The sequence below is a fragment of the Oncorhynchus gorbuscha genome, linkage group LG20, assembly GCF_021184085.1.
Source record: "Oncorhynchus gorbuscha isolate QuinsamMale2020 ecotype Even-year linkage group LG20, OgorEven_v1.0, whole genome shotgun sequence".
Classification (NCBI taxonomy): Eukaryota; Metazoa; Chordata; class Actinopteri; order Salmoniformes; family Salmonidae; genus Oncorhynchus; species Oncorhynchus gorbuscha.
In genome coordinates this window covers 28,721,264-28,731,288 of record NC_060192.1, presented here as the reverse complement: position 1 = coordinate 28,731,288, position 10,025 = coordinate 28,721,264, and positions in this window count along the sequence as shown.

The following is a 10,025-nucleotide window of genomic DNA, read 5'->3' as shown; positions in this document are numbered from 1 at the left end:
CCCTTTATTAGGCTACAGATTAAATACATGATGATGAACTTCACAGGGTGGTGAAAGTGCAGTGATGAGCTTGATGCACCTTTCCAATAAATATCGAGGGTCTTATGATGATCGATGCTTGGCTGCCATTTGACAAATAAAACAAATCTTTTGTCCATAAATAACCTCAACATGTTGGCTACACATGCACTGCATCTACAAACTGTTGTCTAGAGCCCACATGTCAATACCAGAATAGAAACATTAGTTATATAATGCTAAATGTTTTATGACAAAACCATCAATGTAGCTGAAAATGCGATGGAAACCCAGTTAACTTATATGTTTAATTCAGTACATTTGAATTGAACCGCAAAAGTCATGTTCATGTGGACCTTGTCATCAAGCACATACTTTTATAGACAACAGGTCAATTTAATGGAAACACATCTCTGGTGGGAAAATGGGCATATTTTATTTATGCAGATTTGAGAATATTTGCATTAAAATGTGTCACCAATTGGATGTCACCTAGCTACTGACAAACAGCAAGCAATTGTGGTATCACTCACAAAATACCAGTTTACCCTCTACACTAACCATTATGTCCCAGACATGTTGAAATGGCAGGTTGTGAAGGGCCAATTCATATGTAAAATTCACAGTGGCAAGCATCTGACAGGCACAACTGTCCTCAAATCAAGGGGATATCAATGTGCCAGTACATGTGCCTTGGCACATTGATTGGACCTTGCATTGAGGACAGAGAGCTTAAATGGCAAGGTACACATACTCCTGTTGTGCCTGTTCATGCTTGTGCCTTCAGCATTGTGCATATGAATTGTCCCTTCACAACTTGCCATCTCAACATTGCTGACTGAACGAGATCATAATGCATTTAGGCGCAAACATGACGCGAAACATCCTTGCTGTTGTCACTTTCTGAACAGACTGTTGCTATGATAACAGCTTGTATGAGTGTGTTTTGCCCATTGTGTCTCATGCTGCTAATCTGTAGTTTGCTATGTGGAGCACAGATCCTGGGGTTGGGGCATGTGGCAGCGGCATGGTTCTACCTGGGAGCCTCCTCTGGGAGAGCTGGGGAGGACAGACAACAGCTGGGACCATACTACTCTACCCTTGTACAGAAAGAAAGAAAGAAAGAAAGAAAGAAAGAAAGAAAGAAAGAAAGAAAGAAAGAAAGAAAGAAAGAAAGAAAGAAAGAAAGAAAGAAAGAAAGAAAGAAAGAAAGAAAGAAAGAAAGAAAGAAAGAAGGAGTGACTGACATGTTTGCTAGACCTACTAATTATTAAATATGTTGTGCTGCATGTGCATGCAACCCTTTTTATTGGCTATTGGTTATCTCTACAGACACATTTGTAGTGGCTATTGGCTATCTTTTTGTGAGAATTTGTATTGCCTATCTCTCCACAGACCAGTGGTGACCCGTCATTCAGGGCAGGTGGGGCTTTTTGAAAAATATATGTTTATGTATTTTTTGGGGGGGGGCTTCCCTGTTTTGCATGTTATTTTGGCATTAATACGTGTTATATATCAGTTTGCAAACAATGTCAAAAAAAGGAATATATAATTGAGTTAATAAAGCCGCATACAAACAGGCAGCTCCAAAATACAGGTGTTCCAGCTTAGCTCAGTGCTTTCTGTGGTGGTGGGACAGGCCAGCAGAAAATAGGAGCATTGCACCGTGATTGGCTCAGCATTGCACCGTGATTGGCTCAGTATTCTGTCACTCATGGGGACACTATGTCACCCGCCTTTAGTAAGGGTAGACATCAAGAATGTGAGCCCTTTGGGTGCTGCCACATTAGAAGTGCCCTTCCAAGAAGGCTCAAGGTCATTGGCCACAGAAATGACATCAAATCACTTATATGTTCTGTAGCTTTGATTGGACTGATCATGTCAACTTACTTTCACAATCTTAGCTAGCAGTCATCATCATGAATTAAGTCTGCTGGCAAATCATTTTTAATCGGGGCGGCAGGTAGCCTAGTGGTTACCGTGTTGGACTAGTAACCGAAAGATTGCAAAATCGAATCCCTGAGCTGACATGGTAAAAATCAGTCATTCTGCCCCTGAACAAGGCAGTTAACCCACTGTTCCTAGGCTGTCATTGAAAATAAGAATTTGTTCTTAACTGACTTGCCAAGTTAAATAAAGGTAAACATTTTAAAAATCCTTGTCATATGAAGATAAATAATGAAGAGAAAATATAGATAAAACATATCGGTGCTCATTGGCCGTTGGACATAAACATTACACAACAATTTGGAGATCGCAATTTCAACAATGAGTAGTTTGTAAGGAATTGGTGACAGTGGCGAACTGCAAGCGTTGCAGCTGGGAAGCCGGGAATAAACAGCTCAAACTGGGAAAATACCTTTTGAACGGTCATTCAACTCGGAATTGTAAGTCCGGCATCTTTCTCTTTGATGACAAAGGACCGCCGCACCACCTTCCTGTTCAAGCACATCACAACAAAGTGAGTCCAAAAATGTCTTATGCTGCCTCATAAATGATGTAATATGCCAGGGAGATGTGTATACTGTAGCTCAGAAAGTAATACTAAGTGTGTGTTGTGTAGTAAGATATTAGTAGCTCATGTGCCTCACCCTAATCATTTGGACTAATCATAAACACATCGTTCGTGGCCAGTGTGTGCTTATTTGCAAACTTTTTTGTACAGCTTTGACAGTGCTACTGATAGCAGCACACTGTAAGAACAACCCATGTTCTGAATTCTGTTGCTGTACATTTCAAAAGTGCTGAACAAATAGTTATACTGACTACGTCCGTCGTCGCATTAATGTCTTAATTGAAATGACGGATTGCCTCTTATCCGCTTGTCGTCCCCTTATGCCATAATTTGTACATCTCAATTGTCAGTAGAAACCACATTTGTTTAAGGAAGTCAGCCATATCATGTTTTTTTAAATGCCTAAATGAGGCTGAATTAACTGTTTCACTTCCAGACAAGGCTCCGCTGAAAGCCAGGTGTAGCAGTGGTAAGGTGTTGGGACTGCTGTTGGGACAGCTTTATGTAGAACAGTTTGTGGGCACATTTTGTCACCGTTATTGTGCTATTAATGTATTGTTTAGTGTTATGTTGTGGCTTTGCTGCCATGTGTCCCACTTTTTTGGCCCCCCAAGATTTCCATGCTAAAATTGCCACTGCTATAGACACATTTGTATTGGCTACTGGCTATCTCTCGATAGACACATTTGTATTGGCTACTGGCTATCTCTCGATAGACACATTTGTATTGGCTACTGGCTATCTCTCGATAGACACATTTGTATTGGCTACTGGCTATCTCTTGATAGACACATTTGTATTGGCTACTGGCTATCTCTCGATAGACACATTTGTATTGGCTACTGGCTATCTCTCGATAGACACATTTGTATTGGCTACTGGCTATCTCTCGATAGACACATTTGTATTGGCTACTGGCTATCTATCGATAGACACATTTGTATTGGCCATTGGCTATCTCTCTATAGACATATAAAAAAAAGCAGAGAGCAGAGCACACCCTTTTTCTCTGTTTCGAGTTTTTTCACCTGTTTCTCTCTCTCTCTCTCTCTCTCTCTCTCTCTCTCTCTCTCTCTCTCTCTCTCTCTCTCTCTCTCTCTCTCCTCCCCTCCCCTCCCCTCCCCTCCCCTCCCCTCCAGTTCAAAAGCCATTTTAATAGACTGACAATGTAATCAAGTATTGCCAGAGAGTTTACAAATGCAACCACATGGCTCACTGAGCAGGTTGAAAGAGGCACAATAAGACAGGTTATATGCCCCATCTCTTCCTTCCTTCCTATCCTCCTCCTCCCTTCCGCTTCCTCCTTCCCTTCCCTTCCTCCCCTCTCTTTCTCTCTCTATTTATCCTTCTATCTCACACAAACACACACACACTTGTGCCCTGCAGGTAGAGCAGTGAACTGCGTGAAGGAGTTGCTGAGACAGATTGCTGCGTAATTAAAAGGGACAGTGTGCCACTGATGTGCCCTGCTCTCTGATGTGCTCCACAGAGCCCTGCACCATGGGTCCTAAAGCTGTGTACACAGAGGTAACCTCCCCTGCCACCTCCACCTTTCTCACAGTATCTCCCAGTTGTACTCGCCTTTATTACACCTCCCAATTCTCTTTCATTTCAGATCCAATTTCTCTTCCCGTCCTCATCTAATGCAGCTCTGTATCCTCCACTCTTCTCTTCTGGCAGTGTGGGGGGAGAGGGCACAAAGTATACCGTATATTCTATGCCACCACGTCTCTGAGCATTGTCAATGTGTTTGTGTATGAGTGTGTGAGATCCTACTGTATCAGCACAGTCCGTCTCAGCCAGACCTGAGAGGCCGTGTTGCAGGACCCTGTAATGAGGCTGTGATGATGTCGTCACGTTGGACTGAGGATAGCAGCCAAAAGCTTGGCCTCATTAGGGCAGCCACCACCTGAGCCCCTGGCTGCCCCACAGAGACAGAGCCCGAGCCTGGCCTGCACACTGACTGACCGACTGACTGACAGATCTCCCGACCGACCGAACTATTGTTTCCAAACACAACACTTGTCTCTGTTCCATTGTGTGGTTGTAGACATTTTATTTTGAAGAGTATACACGCAAATGTAAATCATGACACACACCCACTTGGTGAGAGGTAGTCGACATTCCAGAGAGGTGTCAGGCTGGGCATAACGACTGAGACAGATGTTTAATGTCTAGGCATGGAGGCATCCAGAGAGGGCGGCATGGAGGGAAGGGGGCCGTATTTAGGGCATGTGATTCATGTGCCCCCTGGGACAAGTGGGGGGTTGGTTGGATGGGGTGTCGTTGCAGGAGAAGTGTGATTGAGTTTTAACAGGGAAAAACATCCAATGGTAAACCTAAAATTAAAAATATGATGGGGGTTCGGTATCAATGGAGTATCTCACTGATAAAATACATGAACTGTTCCAGTAAATGCATCTCACATATGGAATAGCTCAGTCAACACCCTGTTTTACCCCAAGGTTATTATTTCCTGTAATGTGATACAATCCCTTGTTTTGGTCCCTTGTTGAGGACTGTGGGTTTTGATAGGTTGCTCACAGATGGCCATGTAGCTTAGAGGTTGTCTGGTGGTTAAAATAAGGAATCAAGGAATAAATCCTTGTTATACATTACATTAAATCAGTCAGCTCATCCCAATTTTTATGTGAAAGAACCAACCTTTCCCCTCAGATTTAATTAAACCAAGTCTTTGGTCATTTCATATTGTATGTAACTCACTGGGTCGTGTGTGTATGACAGTGTGAGTCTAGCAGCATGACAGTCCACTTGAACTTAATTCCCAAACAGATGTAACCAATCAGGTGTACTGAGGAGCCCCAAGGCCAGGGAGCAGCCGGACAGAGAGAGAGAGAGAGAATGAGAGAGACATAATAGAGAATGAGAAAGAGAGAGATAATAGAGATAGAGATAATAGAGTAGAGAATGATCTGATGAAGGCAAAAAAACACGACAGGACAGGGCGATACACAATCACAGCAAAAACACGACAGGACAGAAACGCAATCACAGCATGGTGAATACTACAAGGAACCGACGGGACAGGCGGATCAAAAGGAATAAATAGGGACTCTAATCAGGGAAAGGATCGGGGAACAGGTGTGGGAAGACTAAATGATGATTGGGGAATAGGAACAGCTGGGGAGCAGGGGAACGATAGAGAGAAGAGAGAGCGAGAGAGTGAGAGGGGAGGGGAGAGAGGGATAGAAGGAGGGAAAGAACCAAATCAGCATGGGAAAGGACAAGACATGATAATAAATGACAAACATGACAGTACCCCCCACTCACCAGGGCACTCCCCCGAGGAGGAACGGCAACGGAGGAAATCATCGATGAGTGAACGGTCCAGCACGTGGAACCCAACCCGTCATGTCCATGATCTTAGACCTTGTAAATAGAGTGAAGAGCAGAGCAGGGTGAGGAGAAGGGTGGGAGAGTAGTCATCCTTCTGTCCCCTGCCCAGCCTCTCTTTGGCTCTATCCCCTCCTCCATAATCCCTATGTCAGCATGAACAAATATCGAGAGGTAAACAGACACAGAGATATATATATATATATATATATATATATATATATGTACTGACTGACAATATATATACAGTATGTAACAGTATAGCTTCCGTCCCTCTCCTCACGCCAACCTGGGCTCGAACCAGGGACCCTCTGCACACATCAACCACAGTCATTCATGAAGCATCGTTACCCATCGTGCCACAAAAGCAACAGCCCACTACTTCAGAGCGAGTGAAGTCACCGATCGAAACGCTATTAGCGCGCACCACCGCTAACAAGCTAGCCATTTCACATCGGCCATATATACATATAGATATATATATACACATACACATAAAAAGTGCACCTGTTAACTACACTCTGCTCTCCTGCACCTGACTTTGCCTACAGGGGCAGCTCTCCGAAATTACTGAATGAAACCCGATAGAAATTAGCGAAATCATTGACCTTGGAACGGGCCAATCTGTGTACACACCCGTAACAATATACAGTAACAATATACAGTGCCTTGCGAAAGTATTCGGCCCACTTGAACTTTGCAACCTTTTGCCACATTTCAGGCTTCAAACATAAAGATATAAAACTGTATTTTTTTGTGAAGAATCAACAACAAGTGGGACACAATCATGAAGTGGAACGACATTTATTGGATATTTCAAACTTTTTTAACAAATCAAAAACGGAAAAATTGGGCGTGCAAAATTATTCAGCCCCCTTAAGTTAATACTTTGTAGCGCCACCTTTTGCTGCGATTACAGCTGTAAGTCGCTTGGGGTATGTCTCTATCAGTTTTGCACATCGAGAGACTGACATTTTTTTCCCATTCCTCCTTGCAAAACAGCTCGAGCTCAGTGAGGTTGGATGGAGAGCATTTGTGAACAGCAGTTTTCAGTTCTTTCCACAGATTCTCAATTGGATTCAGGTCTGGACTTTAACTTGGCCATTCTAACACCTGGATATGTTTATTTTTGAACCATTCCATTGTAGATTTTGCTTTATGTTTTGGATCATTGTCTTGTTGGAAGACAAATCTCCGTCCCAGTCTCAGGTCTTTTGCAGACTCCATCCGGTTTTATTCCAGAATGGTCCTGTATTTGGCTCCATCCATCTTCCCATCAATTTTAACCATCTTCCCGGTCCCTGCTGAAGAAAAGCAGGCCCAAACCATGATGCTGCCACCACAATGTTTGACAGTGGGGATGTTGTGTTCAGGGTGTTGCTTTTACGCCAAACATAACGTTTTGCATTGTTGCCAAAAAGTTCAATTTTGGTTTCATCTGACCAGAGCACCTTCTTCCACATGTTTGGTGTGTCTCCCAGGTGGCTTGTGGCAAACTTTAAACGACACTTTTTATGGATATCTTTAAGAAATGGCTTTCTTCTTCCCACTCTTCCATAAAGGCCAGATTTGTGCAATATACGACTGATTGTTGTCCTATGGACAGAGTCTCCCACCTCAGCTGTAGATCTCTGCAGTTCCTCTAGAGTGATCATGGGCCTCTTGGCTGCATCTCTGATGTCTTCTCCTTGTATGAGCTGAAAGTTTAGAAGGACGGCCAGTTCTTGGTAGATTTGCAGTGGTCTGATACTCCTTCCATTTCAATATTATTGCTTGCACAGTGCTCCTTGGGATGTTTAAACCTTGGGAAATCTTTTTGTATCCAAATCCGGCTTTAAACTTCTTCACAACAGTATCTCGGACCTGCCTGGTGTGTTCCTTGTTCTTCATGATGCTCTCCGCGCTTTTAACGGACCTCTGAGACTATCACAGTGCAGGTGCATTTATACGGAGACTTGATTACACACAGGTGGATTGTATTTATCATCATTAGTCATTTAGGTCAACATTGGATCATTCAGAGATCCTCACTGAACTTCTGGAGAGAGTTTGCTGCACTGAAAGTAAAGGGGCTGAATAATTTTGCACGCCCAATTTTTCAGTTTTTGATTTGTTAAAAAAGTTTGAAATATCCAATAAATGTCGTTCCACTTCATGATTGTGTCTCACTTGTTGTTGATTCTTCACAAAAATATGCAGTTTTATATCTTTATGTTTGAGGCCTGAAATGTGGCAAAAGGTCGCAAAGTTCAAGGGGGCCGAATACTTTCGCAAGGCACTGTATATATATATATAGAGAGAGAGAGACAGAGAGAGAGAGAGAGAGAGAAAGATCAAGACAGAGATACGACGATAGAGACAGAGAGAAAGAGAGAGATTACTGTTTATTTAACTTTTGTATATTATCTACTTCACTTGCTTTGGAAATGTTAACATATGTTTCCCATGCCAATAAAGCCCCTTGAATTGAATTGAGAGAGATACAGGATGCTACCCTGTACAACATAACCTTCACTCCAAATCAAAACTCAAAACCTACAACCTGATTTTTGTACGGAATTACAGAATCATCTGGAAGGTTTACAACTACCAAATATTATTATTCCAAAGATATACAGCAAATGCTCTGGAAAACAACAGAAACCTGAAAACACCATCCAACCTGGAACTGAGTGAGGAATGTTTAGTCTGAAGCTATATTTTATTTCCAAAAGCCAAGAAGAAAAATACATTACATTACTTTATAAGGACTGAATGCGAAATTCAGTCTGCCAAGCTTGATACAGCTTCAATTAGCACTGACGTGTCAAGTGAGAGGTGTCAAAGCCCTTTAGCCCAACAATGGCAGGAGAGACGAACAGTCTACTCCAACCAAATGGAGAGGCCTTAGAAGCTGCGTCCCACTGTTCAGAGGTACTTCAAATACAGTACCCTGTGTATGTAAAGAATGATAAGGCAAGAAAAGATCACAAAATTAAGCTCCTTATGGAAAATCAAGAGACACTTTTGGCTGACTATTGTAAAAATGGGAACATCAGCAACCTCATCTTCCACACAGACGATCCCCTGGCGTGGCACAGTGCTATATCCAATTAAAATCAAATGTATTTATATAGCCCTTCGTACATCAGCTGATATCTTAAAGTGCTGTACAGAAACCCAGCCTAAAACCCCAAACAGCAAGCAATGCAGGTGTAGAAGCACTATATTAGGGGGTGTTACCGAGAGGTGGAAACTCAGGATACTAGACAACGAGGACTCTGAGTCAGCTAATATAAGTCTGGAACAGTATTGGTACAGGGCAACCCCAAACAGTTTCAGCTAGACTTCACCTAATTCACCTAATCAAAGAATTAGCTCAGCAGGAGAAGCTCTCCCTTGAGAAAGATACCCCCACCCCGAGCAGGTCAGACCAGACCTCTTCATTATATAACCCCACAGATGAGCAACCCCAAGTGGAAAGTAAAACTCCCAGCACAGAGTACTACTCCCTCATTGAAATGAAGGATACAGTTACCCAGCGGATGGTAAAGTAGGTTGAGCTGGATCAGCAGGTGATCACACTCCAGTCAGTACAAACCCAGAGCTGGAGGTGGATAGAGACATATCTGAACTCTGGACTGGTGAGACAACTTCAACAGGAGAAAAAGCAGAAGCAGGAGAAGTACAGAGCACTAGAGGAGAGGATCAGACTGCTGGAGGAGAGAGTGAGGGGGATGGTGTGTGACAGAGAACAACCCACTAGAGAGGTGGCCGCCCCTACAGAGAAGCCAGCATAACAGCCCACCTCAGCTCCCGACAAAAGTCTCGATACCGCAGCAGAACAGTCCAACCCAGACCCTGACAACGTCGACATCACAGCGGGACAGACAAATGAAGAACCCAAAACCCAGGGGATCTCATCCCCTCTGAGCACCCCCCTGTCAGCCACCCTGATAGCCCTCCTGACAACACTCTCACAAAAATACTTGAATCAGTTATAGAACCTATTACTCTTTATGGTTTTGAGGTCTGGGGTCCGCTCACCAACCAAGAATTCACTAAATGGGACAAACACCAAATTGAGACTCTGCATGCAGAAACACCAAATAATGCATGCAGAGCAGAATTAGGCCGATACCCACTAATGATCAAAATC